The 20,933-nt window shown below is 48.5% G+C and overlaps 1 protein-coding gene across 2 annotated transcripts in view; it reads left to right on the top strand.

Annotated features, from left to right (window-relative positions):
• The window catches only part of LOC141172004 (sialic acid-binding Ig-like lectin 13), a 146,722-nt gene that overhangs the window by 17,992 nt on the left and 107,797 nt on the right, over positions 1 to 20,933 (top strand). The gene's annotated exons all lie outside the window — the stretch shown is intronic.

Below are 20,933 nucleotides of genomic sequence, written 5' to 3'. Positions count from 1 at the left end.
ATTGGGATGGCACACACATTGGTTTTTGTTTCACCAGTATTTTGTGCTTTGAATGTTTTTTTTTGCACAATAGAGCATGTCACTTCTTTCAGCATTTTTTCAGCATTTTGCGTTTTTTTCTCCCATTGGAAGTAATGGGTAATTAAAAAAATACTGAAAAAATGCACCAAAAAATGCAGGCATCAGGTTTTGCAGCTTTTTTTTTGTGCCAAAACCTGATGAAATAGAATGAGATTTTTTTTTTTCACTGAACTTTATGTATATGCATAAGGAGACAAAAGAACAGTGAAAAAACGCAGCAAATTTGCAGCAAAAAAAAAAACAAGCAAAATCCTGCACAAACCTTCCTGTCAAGAGATTAAATTTGTGCTGCAGAAAAAAAACGCTGAAAAAACACCTAGTGTGAACATAGCCCAACAACGCTGGAGATGTATTAAAACACTTTTCTGTAGGTGTGCAGAGGCATCTAGGAGGGCATAAAGGGGCTGTAGGAAACCTGCTTACATGCATTTAAAGGTGATGGAAAGGGTATATAAGGTATAAAACTGGTGACAGGTTCCCTTTGTTCCTAGGAACCCTCATTCATATTTGGCCATTTTAAATGAACTATAATTAAAGAAGGTCTCTCATCCTCAAAACTCAATTTAAACTATTCAAACAGTAATAGAAGGACGTAGTCCCATATAAAGAACATCCGACCTGTGGTGTACGTAGATTTCACTTTTTTTTAAATTTCATATGCAAATGAGGCCTCCTCAGTGTACTGTGGGCCTGGCCAAGGGCTCACACACCGTTACGCCCTCTCGATCAGCATGTTGCATACCTCCTCAGTGTACTGTGGGTGTGGCCAAGGGCTCACACACCGTTCCGCCCCCTCGATTAGTATGTGTCATACCTCCTCAGTGTACTGTGGGCGTGGCCAAGGGCTCACACACCATTATGCCCTCTCGATCAGTATGTCGCATTCCTCCTCAGTGTACTGTGGGTGTGGCCAAGGGCTCACACACCGTTCCGCCCCCTCGATTAGTATGTGTCATACCTCCTCAGTGTACTGTGGGCGTGGCCAAGGGCTCACACACTGTTCCGCCCCCTCGATCAGTATGTCTCATACCTCCTCAGTGTACTGTGGGTGTGGCCAAGGGCTCACACACTGTTCCGCCTCCTCGATCAGTATGTCTCATACCTCCTCAGTGTACTGTCAGCGTGGCCAAGGGCTCACATACCATTCCGCCCCCCTCAATCAGCATGTGTCAAAGCTCCTCAGTGTACTGTCGGCATGGCCAAGGGCTCACACACCATTCCGCCTTCTCGATCAGTATGTCTCATACCTCCTTAGTGTACTGTCGTCATGGCCAAGGGCTCACACACCGTTCTGCCCCCTCGATCATTATGTGTCATACCTCCTCAGTGTACTGTCAGCGAGGCCAAGGGCTCACACATCGTTCCGCCCTCTAGATATTTATGTCTCATACCTCCTCAGTGTACTGTCAGCATGGCCAAGTGCTCACACACCGTTCCGCCCCCTCGATCAGTATGTCTCATACCTCCTCAGTGTACTGTAGGCATGGCCAAGGGCTCATATACCGTTCCGCCCCATCGATCAGTATGTCTCATACCTCCTCAGTGTACTGTAGGCGTGGCCAAGGGCTCACACACCGTTCCGCCCCCTCGATCAGTATGTCTCATACCTCCTCAGTGTACTGTCGCTGTGGCCAAGGGCTCACACACCGTTCCGCCCCCTCGAACAGTATGTCTCATACCTCCTCAGTGCACTGTGGGCGTGGCAAAGGGTTCACACACCGTTTCGCCCTCTAGATCAGTATGTCTCATAACTCCTCAGTGTACTGTCAGTGTGGCCAAGGGTTCACAGACCGTTCCGCCCCCTTGATCAGTATGTCTCATACCTTCTTAGTGTATTGTGGGCGTGGCCAAGGGCTCACACACCGTTCCGCCCCCTCGATCAGTATGTCTCATACCTCCTCAGTGTACTGTCGGCGTGGCCAAGGGCTCACACTCCGTTCCGCCACCCTCGATCAGTATGTCTCATACCTCCTCAGTGTACTGTAGGCGTGGCCAAGGGCTCACACACTGTTCAGCCTCCTCGATCAGTATGTCTCATATCTCCTCAGTGTGTTGTCAGCATGGCCAAGGGCTCACACACCGTTCTGCCCCCTCAATCAATATGTCTCATACCTTCTAAGTGTACTGTAGGCGTGGCCAAGGGCTCACACACCATTCCGCCCCCTCGATCAGTATGTCTCATACAACCTCAGTGTACTGTGGGACTGTGGGTGTGGCCAAGGGCTCACACACCGTGTCGCCCTCTAGATCAGTATGTCTCATGCCTCCTCAGTGTACTGTCGGTGTGGCCAAGGGCTCACACTCCATTCCGCCCCCTTGATCAGTATGTCTCATACCTCCTCAGTGTACTGTCAGCGTGGCCAAGGGCTCACACACTGTTCATCCTCCTCGATCAGTATGTCTCATACCTCCTCAATGTACTGTCAGCATGGCCAAGGGCTCAACACCGTTCCGCCTCCTCGATCAGTATGTCTCATACCTCCTTAGTGTACTGTAGGCATGGCCAAGTGCTCACACACCATTATGCCCCCTCGATCAGTATGTCTCATACCTCCTTAGTGTACTGTAGGCGTGGCCAAGTGCTCACACACCATTATGCCCCCTCGATCAGTATGTCGCATACCTCCTCAGTGTACTGTGGGTGTGGCCAAGGGCTCACACACCGTTCCGCCCCCTCGATTAGTATGTGTCATACCTCCTCAGTGTACTTTGGGCGTGGCCAAGGGCTCACACACCGTTATGCCCTCTCGATCAGTATGTCGCATACCTCCTCAGTGTACTGTGGGTGTGGCCAAGGGCTCACACACCGTTCCGCCCCCTCGATTAGTATGTGTCATACCTCCTCAGTGTACTGTGGGCGTGGCCAAGGGCTCACACACTGTTCCGCCCCCTCGATCAGTATGTCTCATACCTCCTCAGTGTACTGTGGGTGTGGCCAAGGGCTCACACACTGTTCCGCCCCCTCGATCAGTATGTCTCATACCTCCTCAGTGCACTGTGGGCGTGGCAAAGGGTTCACACACCGTTTCGCCCTTTAGATCAGTATGTCTCATAACTCCTCAGTGTACTGTCAGTGTGGCCAAGGGCTCACACACCGTTCCGCCCCCTTGATCAGTATGTCTCATACCTCCTTAGTGTATTGTGGGCGTGGCCAAGGGCTCACACACCGTTCCGCCCCCTCGATCAGTATGTCTCATACCTCCTCAGTGTACTGTCGGCGTGGCCAAGGGCTCACACTCCGTTCCGCCACCCTCGATCAGTATGTCTCATACCTCCTCAGTGTACTGTAGGCGTGGCCAAGGGCTCACACACTGTTCAGCCTCCTCGATCAGTATGTCTCATATCTCCTCAGTGTGTTGTCAGCATGGCCAAGGGCTCACACACCGTTCTGCCCCCTCAATCAATATGTCTCATACCTTCTAAGTGTACTGTAGGCGTGGCCAAGGGCTCACACACCATTCCGCCCCCTCGATCAGTATGTCTCATACAACCTCAGTGTGCTGTGGGACTGTGGGTGTGGCCAAGGGCTCACACACCGTGTCGCCCTCTAGATCAGTATGTCTCATGCCTCCTCAGTGTACTGTCGGTGTGGCCAAGGGCTCACACTCCATTCCGCCCCCTTGATCAGTATGTCTCATACCTCCTCAGTGTACTGTCAGCGTGGCCAAGGGCTCACACACTGTTCATCCTCCTCGATCAGTATGTCTCATACCTCCTCAATGTACTGTCAGCATGGCCAAGGGCTCAACACCGTTCCGCCTCCTCGATCAGTATGTCTCATACCTCCTTAGTGTACTGTAGGCATGGCCAAGTGCTCACACAACATTATGCCCCCTCGATCAGTATGTCTCATACCTCCTTAGTGTACTGTAGGCGTGGCCAAGTGCTCACACACCATTATGCCCCCTCGATCAGTATGTCTCATACCTCCTCAGTGTACTGTCGGCGTGGCAAAGGGCTCACAGTCCGTTCCGCCACCCTCGATCAGTATGTCTCATACCTCCTCAGTCTACTGTAGGCGTGGCCAAGGGCTCACACACTGTTCAGCCTCCTCGATCAGTATGTCTCATATCTCCTCAGTGTATTGTCAGCATGGCCAAGGGCTCACACACTGTTCTGCCCCCTCAATCAATATGTCTCATACCTTCTAAGTGTACTGTAGGCGTGGACAAGGGCTCACACACCATTCCGCCCCCTCGATCAGTATGTCTCATACAACCTCAGTGTACTGTGGGACTGTGGGTGTGGCCAAGGGCTCACACACCGTGTCGCCCTCTAGATCAGTATGTCTCATGCCTCCTCAGTGTACTGTCGGTGTGGCCAAGGGCTCACACTCCATTCCGCCCCCTTGATCAGTATGTCTCATACCTTCTCAGTGTACAGTCAGCGTGGCCAAGGGCTCACACACTGTTCATCCTCCTCGATCAGTATGTCTCATACCTCCTCAATGTACTGTCAGCATGGCCAAGGGCTCAACACCATTATGCCCCCTTGATCAGTATGTTTCATACCTCCTCAATGTACTGTGGGCATGGCCAAGGGCTCACACACAGTTCTGCCTCCTCGATCAGTATGTCTCATACCTCCTCAGTCTACTGTAGGCGTGGCCAAGGGCTCACACACTGTTCAGCCTCCTCGATCAGTATGTCTCATATCTTCTCAGTGTATTGTCAGCATGGCCAAGGGCTCACACACTGTTCTGCCCCCTCAATCAATATGTCTCATACCTTCTAAGTGTACTGTAGGCGTGGCCACGGGCTCACACACCATTCTGCCCCCTCGATCAGTATGTCTCATACAACCTCAGTGTACTGTGGGACTGTGGGTGTGGCCAAGGGCTCACACACCGTGTCGCCCTCTAGATCAGTATGTCTCACGCCTCCTCAGTGTACTGTCGGTGTGGCCAAGGGCTCACACTCCATTCCGCCCCCTTGATCAGTATGTCTCATACCTTCTCAGGGTACTGTCAGCGTGGCCAAGGGCTCACACACTGTTCATCCTCCTCGATCAGTATGTCTCATACCTCCTCAATGTACTGTCAGCATGGCCAAGGGCTCAACACCGTTCCGCCCCCTCGATCAGTATGTCTCATACCTCCTTAGTGTACTGTAGGCGTGGCCAAGTGCTCACACACCATTATGCCCCCTCGATCAGTATGTCTCATACCTCATCAGTGTCCTGTAGGCATGGCCAAGGGCTCACACATCGTTCTGCCCCCTCGATCAGTATGTCTCATACCTCCTCAGTGTACTGTAGGCGTGGCCAAGGTCTCACACACCGTTCCGCCCCCTCGGTCAGTATGTCTCATACCTCCTCAGTGTACTGTGGTCATGGCCAATGGCTCACACACCATTCTGCCTCCTTGATCAGTATGTCTCATACCTCCTCAGTGTACTGTGGGCATGGCCAAGGGCTCACACACCGTTCTGCCTCCTCGATCAGTATGTCTCATACCTCCTCAGTGTACTGAAGGAGTGGCCAAGGGCTCACACACCGTTCCGCCTCCTCGATCAGTATGTGTCATACCTCCTCAGTGTACTGTAGGCGTGGCCAAGGGCTCACACACCGTTCCGCCTCCTCGGTCAGTAAGTCTCATACCTCCCCAGTGTACTATCAGCGTGGCCAAGGGCTCACACACCGTTCCGCCTCCTCGATCAGTATGTCTCATACCTCCTCAGTGTACTGTAGTCGTGGCCAAGGGCTCACACACCGTTCCGCCTCCTCGATCAGTATGTCTCATACCTCCCCAGTGTACTGTCAGCGTGGCCAAGGGCTCACACACCGTTTTGCCCTCTAGATCAGTATGTCTCATACCTCCTCAGTGTACTCTCAGCGTGGCCAAGGGCTCACACACCGTTCCACCCCCTCGATTAGTATGTTTCATACCTCCTCAGTGTACTGTCAGCGTGGACAAGGGCTCTCACACCGTTTTGACCTCTAGATCAGTATGTCTCATACCTCCTCAGTGTACTGTAGGCGTGGCCAAGGGCTCACACACCGTTCTGCCCCCTCGATCAGTATGTCTCATACCTCCTCAGTGTTCTGTGGGTGTGGCCAAGGGCTCACATACTGTTCTGCTCTCTCGATCAGTATGTCTCATACTTCCTCAGTGTACTGTGGGCGTGGCCAAGGGCTCACACACCATTCTGCCTCCTCGATCAGTATGTCTCATACCTCCTCAGTGTACTGTGGGCGTGGCCAAGGGCTCACATACCGTTCCACCTCCTCGATCAGTATGTGTCTTACCTCCTCAGTGTACTGTGGGCGTGGCCAAGGGCTCACACACCGTTCCGGCTCCTCGATCAGTATGTCTCATACCTCCTCACTGTACTGTATTCGTGGCCAAGGGTTCACACACCGTTCCGTCCCCTCGATTAGTATGTTTCATACCTCCTCAGTGTAATGTCAGCGTGGACAAGGGCTCACACACCGTTTCGCCCTCTAGATCAGTATGTCTCATACCTTCTCAGTGTACTGTCAGCGTGGCCAAGGGCTCACACACCGTTTCGCCCTCTCGATCAGTATGTCTCATACCGCCTGAGTTGAATCCTTTTCCCTCCATGTCTGCATTGACGTGGGGCTTCGCACTATATTTGTGTCCAGCCAGGTACAGCAGGCAGGGATGGGCTGCCCCCAACCACCAGCTGCCTATTTGTACCTGGTTGGACACAACAATATAGGGAAGCCCTTTTTTTCTTAATTATTCCATGAATTTCATGAAATAATTTAAAAAAAAAATGCGTGGAGCTTCGCCCTATTTTTGTGCCCAGCCAGGTACAACTAGGCAGCTGGGAGCTGGAATCCGCAGCGCGGGGAGGCCCAAGCTTTCTGGGCCCCACCCGCTGCAAATTGCAGTCCGCAGCCGCCCCAGAAAATGGCGCGTTCATAGAAGCGCCATCTTCTGGCGCTGTACCCAACTCATCCAGGGCCCTGGTGCGGTGGCTCACTGGGTAATAAAGGGGTTAAGGCCAGCTTGGCATTATCAGCTGGCCCTAAGCCCGAAATTCATGGGGTCACGCCAATATTAGACATGACCACCATGAATTTCTAGTAAAGTATTTAAAAAAACACAACACCCAGAATAAAGTCCTTTAATTGAAATAAACACACAATTCTTTATTGTTCTAAATTAAACCATTCTTACCGTCACGCCCATTCCAGCTGAAGCCAATGTCTTCTGCAATAAAAGTAAAATAATTAAGCAACCTCATCCTTACCTTTCCATGGTTCCCACGACAGCTTCAGCTCTGCTACATCGAGATGACAGGCTGGACCGCAGCAGAACGCTGCCATCCAGCCTGTCATCCCGCGGACACTCAGAAGCGCAGGCATGCTTGCGCTCCTCAGTGTCTCGCTGTGACGGCATAAAGATGAGACAAGCTCATATCCAATGAACTCGGCGCACCTCATGCACGTCACTGACAGCGTGGGAGAATTCTCCTGCACTCAGCACTTCAGCGTGAAAATTCTCCCACGCTGTCAGTGACGTACATGAGGTCAGCTGAGTTCATTGGACATGAATGAGCTCACCTCATGCACGTCACTGACAGCGTGGGAAAATTCTCACGCTGAAGCGCTGAGTGCAGGAGAATTTTCCCACGCTGTCAGTGACGTGCATGAGGTGAGCTCATTCATGTCCAATGATCTCAGCTCACCTCATGCACGTCACTGACAGCGTGGGAAAATTCTCCTGCACTCAGCGCTACAGCGTGAGAATTCTCCCACGCTGTCAGTGACGTGCATGAGGTGAGCTCATTCATGTCCAATGAACTCAGCTGACCTCATGCACGTCACTGACAGCATGGGAGAATTCTCACGCTGTAGCGCTGAGTGCAGGAGAATTCTCCCACGCTGTCAGTGACGTGCATGAGGTGCGCCGAGTTCATTGGACATGACCTCGGCTCATCTGGATGCCGTCACAGCCAGACACTGCAGAGCGCAAGCATGCCTGCGCTTCTCAGTGTCTGCGGGATGACAGGCTGGATGGCAGCGTTCTGCTGCGGTACAGCCTGTTATCTCGATGTAGCAGAGCTGAAGCTGTCGTGGGAACCATGGAAAGGTAAGGATGAGGTTGCTTTATTATTTTTCTTTTATTGCAGGAGATCGTTGGCTTCAGCTGGAATGGGCGTGACGGTAAGTATGGTTTAATTTAGAACAATAAAGGAATGTGTCTTTATTTCAATTAAAGGACTTTATTCTGGGTGTTTGTGTTTTCTTTTATCTTTGACTATGGGGTTAGTAATGGGGGTGTCTTATAGACGCCTCTCCATTACTAACCTGGGCTTGATGTCAGCTGGCATTATAAGCTGACATCAACCCCAACCCTATTACCCCCTGCCACCGCACCAGGGCAGCGTGGAAGAGCGAGGCTAAGTGCCAGAATTGGCGCATCCTATGGATGCGCCATTTCTGGGGCGGCTGACGGCTGGTGTTTCTAGCCTGGGAGGGGGCCAATATTCATGGCTCCCTTCTTGGGCTATTAATATCAGCCCCCAGCTGTCTGCCTAGCCTTTGCTAGCTATTAAATTAGGGGGGACCCCACGTCATTTTTTTTGGGGGGGTCCTCCATTTTAATAGCTAGTAAAGGCTAGGTATTCAGCTGGGGGCTGATATTAGTAGCCTGGGAAGCTCCGTGGGTATTACCCCCTTCCCAGGCTTCAAACATCTGCCCCAGCTGTCTGCTTAACCTCCGCTAGAGACTAAAATTACGGGGAACCCCACGCCAATTTTTTTTAATAATAAATCCTTTATTTTAATACTAAATGACAAGTACAGTAACCAACACTGTCACTGTACTTATTATATATGTGACTGACATGTTTCTATCTATCTAATCTATGTGTGAAGCTCTATTCTGTCTGTTATAAATTGTCGGGTACAGATGCTGAATTGCCGGCCGGCTTTTTTAAAGAGACGGTGCATGAAAACACTATTATTTTTTTTAATAAATCCTTTGCAGTAAATGACAAGTACAGTAAGCAACACTGTCACAGTACTTCATATATATGTGACTGACATGTTTCTATCTATCTAATCTATGTGTGAAGCTCTATTCTGTCTGTTATAAATTGTCGGGTACCTCTGCTGAATTGCCGGCCGGCTTTTTTAAAGAGACGGTGCACGAAAACACTATTATATTTTTTAATAAATCCTTTACACTAAATGACAAGTACAGTAAGCAACACTGTCACTGTACTTCATATATATGTAACTGACATGTTTCTATCTATCTAATCTATGTGTGATTCTCTATTCCTTCTATTCTAAATTGTCGGGTACAGATGCTGAATTGCCGGCCGGCTTTTTTAAAGAGACGGTGCATGAAAACACTATTATTTTTTTTGATAAATCCTTTACACTAAATGACAAGTACAGTAAGCAACACTGTCACTGTGCTTCTTATATGTGTGACTGACATGTTTCTATCTATCTAATCTATGTGTGAAGCTCTATTCTTTCGGTTCTAAATTGTCGGGTACCGGTGTATGCCGCTGCTGAATTGCCGGCTTTTCATGTTTCACTGTGAGCACTGTTCCCATCGATTTGGGCAATCACTGTAATGCCACAACCACCATGGCTGTGGCATTACAGTGAGTGGCAGACAATCCCTGCATGATTGGTGCTCTAAATAGCGCCAGACATGCAGGACACGCTTTTGGTGCACGAACAGTTATCGAACATAACCTCGAACAGCCGAATTTTTTGCAAATCGTTCGGGTTCGTCGAACAACTCGAACACCACCCAAAACAGCTCGAATTTGAGATTGGCGAACAGTTCTAGTCGAACACCGCTCATCTCTAATTGACAGTTTAAGTAGAGATCTATGATAATGTAAAACTTTTCATTAACTGACTTAATAGTCTCAGATTTTTTTCTTTCCTATGCAGTAAAGGGGTTGTCAACTACTTTCACAATAATGCCCTATCCATAGGATAGGGCATCAATGTATGATCGGCCGGGGTCCTGCACGCAGCACTCCCGCCATTCAGCTGTTATTGATGATGGCGGTGGTCGCCGGACAGAAGTCCTTATCTGTGAAGCTTGGCCTTCCCTTGTAACTCCACATCCGCCTTCCATTCAATTGAATAGGAGGCGGATGTGCAGTACCCCGCAGCGGCCACTACAACTTGACGGCCGAGCCCCGCAGGTAAGGACTTCCGACCGCCGGCACTGATAACAGCTGATCGGCGGGGGTGCCGCGTGCGGGACCCTGCCGATCATACTTTGATGCCCTATCCTATGGAGTGGACAACCCCTTTAATGAAATGAGATGTTTAAATATGGGGACATATAGTTATAAAAATGTAAGTATAGATCTACTGCATCTGACCATTGTAGAATGACTCTGCAAAGCGCTAGCACTGAATAACCTGACTTATATGACATATGATGTCTGTATATACAGTATAGGATATACAGTATAAGTCATATTATCCTGTATATGCACCTGATGTCTGTGCACAGAGTGTACCACATACAGGATAATATATGATTAGATTATGATAAAGTGTGAGACAGACATCAGATTTTACACCAGCTGCATATTATCCTGTATATAACATCTGATGTCTGTGTATATCGTATATTACATACAGTATATAGGACATATGTCAGTATATATTACTAGCTATATTACTAGCTATTGAACCTGTTCTATGCCCGGGTGGCGAGCATTTTTATTGGTATATGGTCTCCTATGCATGTATGTGCTGCCCCCCTCCTATTATGTGCTGCCCCTCTCCTTTTATGTGCTGCACCCCTCCTGCTATGTGCTGCTCCCATCCTGTTATGTGCTGCCCCCATCCTGTGCCCCCATCCTGGTATTTGTGCTGCCCCCATCCTGGTATTTGTGCTGCCCCCATTCTGGTATTTGTGCTGCCCCCATTCTGGTATTTGTGCTGCCCCCACGTTGGTATTTGTGCTGCCCCCATCCTGGTATTTGTGCTCCCCAATCCTGTTCCCCCATCCTGTTATGTGCTGCCCCCATCCTATCCTGGTATGCATGGCACTCCTCATCCCTATCCTGGTTTTCACGGCACCCCTCATCCCTATCCTGGTATGCATGGTATCCCTCATCCCTATCCTGGTATGCATGGCACCCCTCATCCCTATCCTGGTATGCATGGCATCCCTCATCCACATTACTGGTATGCATGGCACCTCTTATCCCCAATCCTGGTATGCATGGCATCCCTCGCCCCTGATCCTGGTATGCTTGGCACTCCTCACCCCCAATCCTGGTATGCATGGCTCCCTCATCCCAATCCTGGTATGCATGGCACCCCTCATCGCCAATACTGGTATGCATGGTGCCCCTCATCCCTCATCCCGGTATGCATGGCTCCCTCATTACCAATCCTGGTATGCATGGCCCCTCAGCCTTATCCCTGGTATGCATGGCACTCCTCATCCCTATCCTGGCATGCTTGGTAGCCCTCATTCCTATCCTGGTATGCATGGCACCCCTCATCCCTATCCTGGTATGCATGGCACCCCTCATCCCTATCCTGGTATACATGGTACCCCTCATCCCTATCCTGGTATGCATGGCACCCCTCATCCCTATCCTTGTATGCATGGCACCCCTCATCCCTATCCTGGTATACATGGTACCACTCATCCCCAAACCGGGTATGCATGGCGCCCCTCATCCCTCATCCCGGTATACATGGTATCCTCATCCCTATCCTGGTATGCATGGCACCGCTCATCCCTATCCTGGTATGCATGGCACCCCTCATCCCTATCCTGGTATGCATGTCATCCCTCATCCCTCTCCTGGTATACATGGTATCCTCATCCCTATCCTGGTATGTATGGTACCCCTTATCCTAATATGCAAGGTACCCCTCATCCCTATCCTGGTATGCATGACACCACATCCCTCATCCTGGTATGTATGGTACGTATGGTACCCCTCTCCCCCCAATCCTGGTATGCATGGCACAACTCACCCCCCAATCCTAGTATGTGTGGTACCCCCTCACCTCCCAAAACCTGGTATGCATGGTACCCCTCACCCCCAATCCTGGTATGCATGGCACCCCTCACCCCCCAGTCCTGGTATGCATGATCCCCTCACCCCCCAATCCTGGTATGCATGGTCCCCTCACCCTCTAATCCTGGTATGCATGGTACCCCCTCATCCCTATCCTAGTATGTATGGTATCCCTCACTCACCAATCCTGGCATGCATGGGCCCACTCCCCCCAATCCTGGTATGTATGGCACCCCTCACCCCCCAATCCTGGTATGCATGGTCCCCTCACCTCCCAATCCTGGTATGCATGGTACCCTCACCCCCCAATCCAGGTATGTATGGCACCCCTCATCTCTATCACGATGCAGACATACAAAAAATAAACACATATACTCCCCTTTCTTCCTTGTGCTCCAGCGCTGTGTCCTGTCCTGCCGGAGGCCAGGGGAAGAGTGCGGCGCCGGAGTACGCGCGTGCCCATACCGTGCTGTCCAGCGCCATTTTGCTGAAGACACACGGCAAATGTGTCTTCAGTAAAATGGCACCGGATAGCGCTATGCGCTTGCGCCGATTCTGACGCCTACACTCCTGCCCCAGTCTCCGGCAAGAAGAGAAGCGCCGCAGCAACGCTCCTCTCGGTCAGTTAAGTATGTAAGTATGGCGCCGGAGATCGTGGTATGCGTTCAATGTCTACGCATACCGCGATCTCTGGCGCCATACACTCCTCTTACCTGTAAGGCTCCATGCGTTCTGTCTGGAGCCAGACTGCGCAGGCGTGTCGTGCTTGCACAGACAATAAAGGTTTTAGACAGAGGGACGCATCTCCAGTTATATTATAGACTAGATGGTGGCCCGATTCTAATGCATCGGGTATTCTAGAATATGTATGTAGTTTATTCTGTCATCCTCATTGGCGTATTTTTGCTTACGACCCATTGGAAGACAGGAAGCGTAAATCGTGATAGCGTACAGTAAAGAAGTATCTGTTCAGCGCGCTGTGACTGACAGAACGTGTTCAGTAAACGTGACTGTACTACATCACACTGTGACTGACAGAACATATTCAGTAAACGTGAGTGAACTACGTCGCGCTGTGACTGGGGGTTAAACTCCGCGCCAATATCTCTGATTGGTCGCGGCCGACCTGGCGCGACCAATCTGCGAAGCGTGGTTTAAATTGCGCACCAATATCGCTGATTGATCGCGGCCGGCAGGGCGCGACCAATCACCAAAGCGGGGTTTAAAGGGGTTGTCCACTACTTTAAATTAACCCTCCAATGCATCCCCCCGGGGCCCCTAATGAATTTCGTAAATACCTCATGTTTCCAATACTGCCTGTGCGCGGCGCTATCGCTGACCGCGCACAGGCAGCACGTGACCCCCAGCTGCAGCCGGCTCTTGCTTCCGCTTACGTCACAACTATTTGCGGCTGCAGCCAGAGGTCTCCTTTTCCGCGTTCCATGGTGAGTGACAGGTTGTGTGCAGGGTTATCCCCCATCGCGTCACACCCAGCATCCACCGCGCGCCAATTCATTGAGAGAGTGCGTGGTGGATGCCGGGTGTGACGCGATGGGGAATAACCATAAAAACGTAAAGTACATGCAGTAGTAATGGTAGAAGTTGTTGAAGTATTAGTAAAATACAGTCAGTAGTAGTGGTAGTCAAAGTAGTAGCTGTAATAGTAAAGTACATGCAGTAGTAATGGTAGAAGTTGTTGTAGTAGTAATAGTAGTAGCTGTAATAGTAAAGCACAATCAGTAGTAATTGTAGAAGTAGTAGTAGAAGTAGCAGCTGTAATAGTAAAGTGCATGCAGTGATAACAGTAGAAGTTGGATTAATATTAGTAAAGTACATGCATTAGTAGTAGTAGTAATAGTAGTAGGGTATAGTACAAGTAGTAATAGTAGTAGTAATAGTAGCAGGGTATAGTACATGCAGTAGTAGTACAGTACATGTAGTAGTAGATGTAATAGTATAGTACATGCAATAGTAGTAGTAGCATTGTACATGTATTAGTAGTAGTAGTTATAGTAGTAGTGGTACAGTACATGCAGTAGTAGTACAGTAGTAATAGTAGTAGTGGTATTGTACATGCAGTAGTAGTGATATAGTACATGTAGGAGTAGTAGTAGCTATGATAGCAGGGCTGCTATGAGGGCATTACTGCCCTTACTGTTGTATGGGGCCCAGTGAGCAGAAGAAAAGAGGGGGTCCCAGTCCCAGGGGGGGCCCCAGGGTACACTAAAACAGCGTTCTGGTGCGTCGCCATCAGCTGTGCACACCTCAGTGCAGGGAGCCTTCCTGGAGCTCACCGGAACAGCCGTGCAGCTCCAAGGCAGTCCCTCCACTTCTTTTGTGATGTGCTGGTAATGGAGCATACGTGACAACGTTATCCGGTAAACGCTGGCATGTACGCGCGCCTCTCTTCAGAAATGGAGCTGCGCCTGCAGGGAATTGTATGAGAGGATAGTATGAAAAGCTTTTTTTTTAAAATAAGATTAATTAAATGGGCTTCGGGTGGAGCAAATGATGAAGAATTGAGGGTGTGGGACGGGGGACAGTGAATGATAATGTATTGAGGTGGGGGACCACAAATAATCATGAATTGGGGACCAGGACAGCAAATGATGAAATAAGGGTGGGGGACAGCAAATGATGAATTAACAGTGGAGGACAGCAAATGATGACTTGGGTGGGGGACAGCAAAAGATGAAATGGGGGTGGGGACAGCAAAAGATGAAATGAGGGCGGGGACAGCAAATGATGAATTGAAGGTGTGGGACAGGGGACAGCAAATTATGAATTGAGGGTAGGGGACAGGGGACAGCAAATATTGGCTTGAGGGTGAGGGGTGGAGAAAGCAAATAGTGATTCATTGAGTGTGGGGTACAGCAAAGTGGCTACTTATAGTTAGTGGGGGCGCAGTGGTGGGTTACAATTTACATTTGTTATAGTGGGTTGCATAATAACTAATTATATATTAATGGTGGGTGCACATCTGTATTTAACTGCATAGTGTAGAAGTTGGGTTAAAAGTGGGGAATGTGCTCTGAAAGCAGTGCGCTACTTAACACTTTAACACGTTATGACGAGACGAGTTCTGATCTGGAAGAAGTGATGGTGGTCTGGGCTGGATGAAGAAGAAAAGGAAAGATGAAGGACTTCAACTAGAGACATCACTGGTGAGTTAGTGTATTACCTGCACACTGACACTATACACTGTATACTATATACAGAGCTCCTGTGTATAATGTCACTGGTGATCCCTGTATTATTTGTACACTGACACTATACATTATATACAGAGCTCCTGTTTATAATGTCACTGGTGTTCCGTGTATTACCTATACACTGACACTATATACAGAGCTCCTGTGTATATCACTGGTGATCCCTGTATTACCTGTAAACTATATACTATATACAGAGCTTCTGTGTATAATGTCACTGGTAATGACGGAATTACCTGTACACTATATACCGAGCTCCTATGTATAATGTCACTGGTGACCCCTGTATTACCTGTACACTGACACTATATACAGACCTCCTGTGTATAATCCCACCGGTGATCCCTGTATTACCTCTACACTATACATTATATACAGAGCTTTTGTGTATAATGTCACCAGTGATCACTGTATGACCTGTACACTTACAATATACCCTGTATACTATGTATAAAATTTCTGTGTATAATGGTACTTATGGTAATATTACTTGGAACCAAAACAAATAAAGTCCATCAGAGGATCCCTTATTTTGGCATTTTTCTTAAAATCTTTTTATTCTTCAACAATCCTTAAAAGAACATCATTCCTTTTCAAACCAGGTATGTACATACAGTGGGCACTTTATGGCAGTATAGGGGACACAGCTGTCTAGGAGCAGACTATGTGTTTCAACCGTATAGGTCTTCTGCTAGGTCTACTTTGACTTTGACTTTTTGTATGGTAATATTAGTATTGTGTTTATTTGTTAATGATCAGTATTGTGGAATTTGATAAACATGTGGAGGTAATATGTGATCTGGTCATGACTTGGCGTTATTTGTTCCTTTTATGTGGTGTTATTCTATTACTAGTTGGTGGTAATATGTGGGCTGGTCATGGTGTGGTGGTATTTTTTCTTTGTATGTGATGTTATTTGGTCACTATGTTTTGGTAATATGTGGTTTGGTCATGGTGTGGTGGTATTTGTTCCTTGTATGTCATATTATTCAGTCACTATGTGGTGGTAATATGTGGTCTGGTCATGGTGTGGCAGTATATTTCCCTTGTACATGGTATTATTCGGTCACTATGTGGTGGTAATATGTAGGTTGGTCATGGTGTGGTGGTATTTGTGCATTGTATGTGGTATTATTGTTCATTTTAAAAAATGTATGTGACACATTCCTTTAAAGAAAAATAAATAAAAATATATATAAAAAGAGCATTGGGTATTTTAAGAAATCTTTAAAAGGTTAGATAAGAGTAGGGCCCGGCCAAAGAGTCTACCTTGTTGTGGTGGCGGGTGAAAAAATTGTTTGGCCAAAACAAAAGCTGATGTCTATGTATGTGAGCTGGTGTTCAATGGGAATTGTTAATGTATGATTGCTGACGATGTAGAACAGAAGTAAAGTTTTTTCAAGTGTGGGCGGTGGGACTGTGGAAAGTTCGAGAGGTGGAGGAGGAACTGGGGTGGAGCCTGAGCGAAGTCGCAAGGGGGCCCAAAAATGTGGCTAGTAGGAGGACTTGAAATTCCTGGTGGCAGCCCTTTGTAATAGTAAAGCACATGCTGTAGTTGAAGCAGTACAGATAGACTAGAGTCATAGTAGTATTACTAATAACACTAATGTTTTTTCGTGTTGCATCACTAGAAATTTCATAGATCTTTTTTTTTTTAATCCTACTCCCCTTTTATTGTTAATACAGAGCAGGCAGGGGGAAGTCCTTTGTCTTCTGCCTATGTGTATAGTGATGCACTCATCCACATGGTTGCAGTAGTTGTCTTCATGAGGTTATTAGTAGTGATGAGCGAACGTGCTCGCCACTACTCGGTACTCGCTCGAGCATCAAGGTGCTCGACAAGCTCTGCGAGAATTTCCGGGTTGCTCGGGCGGAACTCGGGTCCCCTCCCTGCATGTTTGGTGCTATTTAGAGAGACAATGAACATGCAGGGATTGCCTGCCATGCACTGTAATTCCGTAGCCATGTTGGTTGTGGGCATTACAGTGATTGGCTGGCCGCACAGCGTCATCAGGTGTATATCAGACCTGGCGCCGCCATGCTCGTCACAGTCACTCCGGATCAGATAGTGTAGGTAGAGGTGCTGCTGCTGTGTCAGGGAGAGATTTGCTTGTGTATTAGGTAGTGTAGGGAGAAAAACCATACATTTCACATATCCATCTTAACAAACAGTCCTTCTGAGGACTAATCCATATGCAGAGTTATCAGGCAGGCAGGGTATATAGGCAGGCAGTGTATATATCAGACTGCAGTGCACATAGCACAAGAGGCTCCATTCCAGTTCTGTCAGCTGCTGCTGTTAGATATTTCTGGAAATAGGTCCAGATCTCAGGGTCCAGAAATTTTTTTTTTGCATCTTAATCCTCATTATTTGCTTAAAAAGCAATCCAGAGAACATCGTTTTTCTGCTAAAAATCCATCTATGTAAAACTGTGTTTTCTCAGTCACATGGATCACATATACGTTTTCAGAAAATACTGCCATTTCTGGCCTCCATTAAAACATCTTTTTCAGTGTGTCAGCAAAGTTTTTGACACTGGTTTGCTTTTCAAAACAGTTACCTACAGACCAGGTATTTAAAACTGTTTTCTCTGTCACAAGTATCACATATACGTTTTCAGAAAATACTGCCATTTCTAGCCTCCATTAAAAAATATTTTCAGTGTGTCAGTGAAGCAATTGACACCAGATTGCTGTTCAAAATAGTTACCTACAGGCCAGGTATTTAAAACTGTGTTTTCTTCGTCACACGGCTCACATATAAGTTGTCTGAAAGTACTGCCATTTCTGGCCTCCATTAAAAAAAATTTTCAGTGTGTCAGCAAAGTTTTTGACACTGGTTTGCTGTTCAAAACAGTTACCTACGAGCCAGGTATTTAAAACTGTGTTTTCTCTGTCACACAGCTCACATATACGTTGTCAGAAAATACTGCCATTTCTGGCCTCCATTAAAAAAAAATTTCAGTGTGTCAATGAAGCAATTGACACCAGATTGCGGTGCAAAATAGCTACCTACAGACCAGGTATATAAAACTGTGTTTTCTCTATCACACAGCTCACATATACGTTGTCAGAAAATACTGCCATTTCTGGCCTCCATTAAAAAAAAATTTCAGTGTGTCAGTGAAGCAATTGACACCAGCTTGCTGTTCAAAATAGTTACCTACAGGCCAGGTATTTAAAACTCTGTTTTCTCCATCACGCGGCTCACATATACGTTGTCAGAAAATACTGCCATTTCTGGCCTCCATTAAAAATTTCTTTCAGTGTGTCAGTGAAGCAATTCACCGCAGTTTGCTGGTCAAACTACTTACCTACAGGCCAGGTATTTAAAACTCTGTTTTCTCCATCACACAGATCACATATAAATTCACTCCAATCTCAGTCATTTGTAGCGAGCTTGGAAGATACTGTCCTCCATTTAAAATGGGCAAGGCACGTGGCAAGGGACGGGGAACTGGACGTGATGGTAATGGTGCATGCAGAGGCTGAGGACAAGGCCGTGGGTGATCCGAAATTTTGCCACAACAAGCACCAAAATCTTCTCGCCTGACCTTCCTGTCCAAATTTCTAGGTAACCGCAGCACACCACTATTGAACCCAGAGCAGTGTCAAAAGGTTGTTGGTTGGATAGCGGATAATGCTTCCAGTCACTTAGCCACCACCACCACCACCCTGTCTTCCACACGGTCAAGTCTCAGTAGCCGTGAGTCTGGACCGCATATTTCTCAACCTGATCCTCCTTCCTCCCACCATGCCGAGTACCCAGAGACAACTGTTCCCACACTTGAACACTATGAAGAGCTGTTGACTTTTCCATTTATAGATTCGGGCCTCTCGCCCGGTCCACTTGAAGCGGGGTAAGAGGAGATCGCGTGTAGCGATGCCCAAATATTTGAGCAGCCACAGTCACACGAAGGCGATGGTGGGAAAGTGTCACAAGAGGTGGACGATGATGAGACACAATTGCCAGAAAGTCAGGAGAAGGACCAGGGTGCGGAAGTGGAAGATGAGGTCGTGGACGATATAGTAACTGACCCAACCTGGCAGGAGGACATGCAGAGCGAGAACAGCAGCACACAGGGGGAGGGAGGCAGAGCACCCCAACAGGCAGGAAGAAGCAGTGTGGTGGCCGCAGACAGAAGGCAGGCAACCATTTCCCGTAACACCAACAAGAAGGAAGTTGCCAGTACAACTGTTAGGTCTTCCTGAGTCTTGTTGTTCTTTAAAAACTCTGCCGATAACCCGAAAAAGGCCATTTATACCACCTGCCTGGCCAGCATCAGCAGGGGTGGAAAAACAACCAGCCTGACCACCACCAGCATGATCAGGCACATGGCAGCAAAGCACCCAACTTTGTGGGCCGAACCCCAGGTTCCAGAAACAGTGTCTGCGGGTGGCACCATTGCTTCTTCTGCTGTTGTGCATGGAAGCCAATCCCCTGTCCATGGTGCATGCGAAGATGCCTCCTGCCCTGCACCTGTCGTTGCACACTCTCAAGTAGCTGCATCAGGAAGCACGTCTATGTCCTTGTCCCAGTGCAGCATTCAGTTGTCCATACCCCAGTCCTTGGAATGCAAGCGCAAATAAGCAGCCAACGCCCCACAGGCCACACTACTAAATTCTCACACTTCACGACTGCTTGCGCTCAAAATGTTGCCTTTTAGGCTCGTGGAGATGGAAGCATTCCGCAACCTGATGACGGCGGCCGTCCCTCGGTAATCGGTCCCCAGCTGAACTGTTTCTCCCGGTGTGCCGTCCCCTCATTACACAAGCACGTGTCCCAAAACATTAGCCGCGCTCTCATCAAAGCAGTTACCGGTAAAGTCCACCTAACCACGGACACCAGGACAAGTGCTTGTGCGCAGGGACGGTACATCTCGCTGACGGCACACTGGGTTAACATAGTGGAAGCCAGGACCCAGTCGGACCTTGGGACGGAACACGTCCTCCCGATGCCAAGGATTGCAGGCCCTAGGTCAATCAGGGTTGCCCCCACGGTCTACAGCTCCTGCACCTCATCCTCCTCAGCCTCCTTCTCCTCTTCAGCCTCCGTCTCCAGAATGACTACATCAGTCACAAGCTGGAAGCACCGCTGCACTGCCTCGGCCAAGCGGCAACAGGCTGTGCTGAAGCTAATATGCTTAGGTGAAAAACCACACAATGCTGAAGAGTTGTGGACAGCTCTGAAAGAGCAGGCAGATCTGAGGCTCACACAGCTGAACCTACAGCCAGGCATGGTCGTGTGTGACAATGGCCGGAACCTGGTGGCGGCTCTGAGGCGAGGCGAGCTCACACACATACCATGCCTGGCCCATGTGCTTAACCTTGTGGTTCGGCGGTTTCTCAAATCCTACCCGGAGCTGCCGGATCTGCTTGTTAATGTATGCTGCATGTGTGCCCATTGTAGAAAGTCAGCTACAGCTTCCGCCGCCATTGAAGTGTTTCAGCAGCGTTTGCAGCTTCCGGCTCAGAGACTGGTGTGTGATATCCCCATGCGTTGGAACTCTGCACTGCAGATGTTGGGAAGGATTTGTGAGCAGAAGAGGGCAGTTGTTGAGTACCAGCATCAACAAGGCAGTCGGTATTCAGTTCAGACTCCACACATAAGACCTCAGGAGTGGACATGGATGTCAGACAT

The sequence above is a fragment of the Phyllobates terribilis genome, unplaced genomic scaffold (genome assembly GCF_046119375.1).
Source record: "Phyllobates terribilis strain yellow unplaced genomic scaffold, ASM4611937v1 Scaffold_12__6_contigs__length_324123572, whole genome shotgun sequence".
Classification (NCBI taxonomy): Eukaryota; Metazoa; Chordata; class Amphibia; order Anura; family Dendrobatidae; genus Phyllobates; species Phyllobates terribilis.
Note: the sequence above shows the minus strand (reverse complement) of the source record. Positions and strands in the feature narration are given on the sequence as shown.